General features: G+C 42.5%; 1 long non-coding RNA gene across 1 annotated transcript; it reads right to left on the reverse strand.

Annotated features, from left to right (window-relative positions):
• Positions 1 to 301: 301 nt before the first annotated feature.
• LOC119022714 lies at positions 302 to 3,823 on the reverse strand. Its single transcript, XR_005076054.1, has 2 exons — positions 1,795 to 3,823; positions 302 to 1,606 (listed from the first exon to the last, which is right to left on the reverse strand). It is a non-coding gene; the product is annotated as an uncharacterized LOC119022714 (long non-coding RNA).
• Between the last annotated feature and the right edge of the window lie 120 nt (positions 3,824 to 3,943).

Genomic DNA, 3,943 nt, shown 5'->3' on the forward strand with positions numbered 1-3,943 from the left:
TCTTCTTTGGTTCATCCTGCTACGCCTGTCATGCATGACGTCCGCTGAGATCAGTCTTATGATGTCGGGAAGGCGGCTTGCAATGATGCAAAATAAAAATAAATTGAAACCAAAGCAACAAGCCTGTTTTGAAGATATGAGGTGTAGGTATGAGGTGTTAAAAATGTACACAAAAGTGCAGTATAAAGTATTTTTACCTCTGCGGATCAGAGAAGTTATTGAGGAACTTCCAGGCGCTGCCAAGAACTGGGGGGACGTTTAACACAGGAGCCTCGACTCCACCAAGGAAAGAAGACAAACAGAACACTAAAAACTTTATTTTAAGTGACAGACATACTTGTTCCTTCCAGAAGAACAAAAGAAGAAGAAGAACAGATACACAAAAAGCAAACACAGCCCTTTAAGCACAAGACACAACGCACAAATCCAAACAATGTAAAGTCCAAAAATGAAGAAGGAATTTATCACTATTCTCCTCTAGATCCCATACCTTGTTGAAATATTCAGAAAATGCAAAAAAAAAACAAAAAAACATCAAGATGTTTTGTGGCACAGAGGGACACATCAGAGACCTTTTCTGAAAGGTCAAAGGAGGAAAAGTGTCTCAGTAGTGTTCATGTTGCCTCACTGTCGCAGCTTACTGAGATGTTTTGACAGAGCAGAGCGATTGTTGATGTCATTAGTAACACGTGTGAGTTTAAAAAAGTGAGCACGATATAACTGTATTCTTGTACATCAGTTGTGCAAATCTGCTTTAAGTTTGACGTTTGCAGACTCAGTGACATTTTTCTTTTTTAGTTACACAATCGGATGTAATATGTCATCGAGGTTATAAAGAACATCAGCTGATCATGTCGTGTAATTGATAAAGTCAAATTAAATTCTGCCATCTTTAATTACACCAGGTTTGATAAGACAGTGCCTAAGATATATTAATATACCAGTAGTTTTTGGGGGTTTTTTTTGTTTTTTTTTTATAGATGGAATACTTAAAAGGTCCTAGCTGCAAGAAAAGTTGATTTTTGAGTCTCATTCCCAACTCGTCAAATAAAAACGGCCTGGGTTTGTTGGACGCGTCGGCCGCCATCCCAAAGCGCCGTTACTTGACGAGTGGGAGTGAGATGCAAAAATCAAGAACTGACCATGTGAAGAATCCATTCCCAAAACAAACAGGGGCACCAAAGTATTCTCTAATTGCTGCACACCGATGGCACGGGAGCTTTGGACTGGGACAGGTCGGGCTAGCTGGTTAGCATGCTAACTTCAGGAAAGATCTCTTCAACATGCATCATCATGATGCCAAAACTCTTATTAATTCACATCCATTTACGGCGTTAATCATGGAATTGCTGGTTCAATAACCTTCAATTCATCTCCTGTCATATGATTGTGAGTATGCTACAATCTAATCATGAAGAGACATCAATTGTAAGACACCCAATAAATATATCCATCATTCAGTGCAATATTACACCGAAAAACCAAGCGCATTAATTTTTAATGGCTGAATAATTGATATTCGGCGACTGTGTTCTCTCTAACTTTGATGACATCTGCTTTCCTGGCTTCAGCACCAGCCGAGCATCTTTCTGCGCGCAATTTGCTCCTGCAAAAAAAACAAAAATGAATAAAATAAATGATTTCACATGAAGCCTAAACTGAGATGATGTCTTGTACGAGAAAATGTGTCTTATGGGCCGGTGCCTAAGTAATGTTTAGGTGAAGCGGTGCCAGTTCAATTGTATCCAAATGGATTCTGTCTGGCGGACCTCGCTCCTCCTCACAAATCCCCACCTCCATGTCTTGCCGCCTCGTCCAGCTGGCGGGCTTCTGCTGGGTCCACTTCCTTTGGCTCACAGTCACCATCTTAGTAGCGGCAGACAGTTGGTGGGCAGAAAGGAGTCTGCTCGAGTACTCGAGGTCTGCGGACCCAACTGGCGCGTGTGTGAGGCAGATTATTCTTGTCGTGAATCTGGCCCTGGAACAGCCTGGATCCTGTGGCTGATTAGTTTCTCTGGCAGGGAGGCTGTCAAGCAGAGGGTCTCCTGTTGCTCTGGCAAGAGCGAGGAGCTCGGGTCCTCCGGGGGACTCGGACTGGTTTGTACAGGCATGGATGCTTTGGCCTGTCTGGCTGTTTGACAGAGGAGAAGAGAAAGTGTGGAGACATTGTGATGATGAAAAGAGACGCTGGTCGAGGATCCAGCGTGGAGGAAAAGTTTTACTGAGGAGTGGTGAGACTTTCTTTTCAGCAATGCCTTGATCACTCATAGTCACTGACAAACATTCACACTTGAGAACTGCCAAGTACAACCTCAGTCTGATCTGCTGGCCGGTAATGACTGATGAATACTCATGATTATTTTCTTCAGGCACATTAAAGTACGTCTACACTGTATCAATTTATATAAATCAATCCGATTTAGCAATTTTGGGGTTGAATGCCTTCTAATGAGAATGTTTCATTATGTATTTGATTTACTTTGTGTGCCGCTGATTGAAGCTCTGCCCTGATGAGAAACACTCACTTATTTTGGCTAGTTTGGGCATTTTAGCATGAAATTATGTTTGTTTCAGTCAAGCCAAAACCACTGGATTGACAGATCGATTGTTTTAAACGATGCAACTTTAGGCCACATTTGGAGATGGTATGAAATGCAATTCGGCGCGGACGCTCTGGCTGCTCAAACTGGATTTCAGGGTGTCTTTTTGACACGCGTCGAAATGTAAATTGTCTGTCCCGCGACTTCACATCACGATCGCTTGGAGGGCGAGATGATGGATCTCAATGTCATGAGCTTCCGTGTCACCATTGCACATAGTTACTGATGCCCATCATCACCGCAGCAACCCATGCAGATAGGTTGGTTGTGTCTAGACACAAAAATCTGATCCAATCATCTGCAAATCATAGTGGGGACATTCTGTTCTAAAGATCTAATTTGAGAGAAAAAAATGATTTGCCTGCAGTCTGAACACTGTCTTCTCTCCAAAAATGTCTTCCACTGGGTGTCCAGTTTAATTCAATATTCAGAAACTTAAATCAGCTACAAAAAATATTAATTTACAGCTACAAGAAATGTTAATTTCTCATTTGTTAAGCCAATTTGCTGTTGAGAAAAGCATGACGATGGGAATTTATTTTTATCATTAATACTACAGCTGAAAATTAGCTATTAGCTACATCCGGTACAAGACATGCACTGTGCATCGTCGCTCCTAAATAAACAATTAAATCAAAAGAGAAAGAAAATAAACAAACTCTAGTTTCCTATAACTGAATACACAAACTGACCTCAAAGGACAACACACCTTCATACTGTTCTGCTTTGTTCATACGTGGCGGACCCTGCCGCCTTTCGTGCTCTGGGACCTTATGTTCCTCTGAGAACAGCTCATTTATTCAGTGGTGGGAAAAAAAAAAATCTATATTACTGAGTTTGTATTATTGCCTCATCAATATTGTAAATATAAGAATTCTGAGTTTGAATTTTGCCTCACAGACTACGTAGTGCAACGGGGTACACTGCAGTTTTTGGGGAAGAAAATTGATTCACTGATTGATTTGCAAACTAAAGTCAGGACTTTAAGAGGCAGCACTACGCCTGTTTTCATGATGGAATAAACCAAATAAACAAACTGACCTTAAAGGGACGACACACACTTTCACACTGCTTTACTTTGTTTATGTGTGGCGGACCCTGCCACCTTTTCTAGCTGCACACGGTGCTCTGAGGACCTAATTATTACCTCAATAATACTATCGTCTCTAAAACTACGTAGTGCCCCTTTAAGACGTCTCCAGACAGCAGGTCGGATCAGTGTCGCCCCCTTCCTCCTCTCTTTCTCTCTGTTGTGCCCTCCGGCGCCCCCTGTCGGTGATCCCCGGTGCAGCACCGACGCCCCGCCGCCCCCCCCCCCCGAGTGTGACCGTCCCACCGCCGCC

Source organism: Acanthopagrus latus, chromosome 1 (assembly GCF_904848185.1).
Source record: "Acanthopagrus latus isolate v.2019 chromosome 1, fAcaLat1.1, whole genome shotgun sequence".
Taxonomy (NCBI): domain Eukaryota; kingdom Metazoa; phylum Chordata; class Actinopteri; order Spariformes; family Sparidae; genus Acanthopagrus; species Acanthopagrus latus.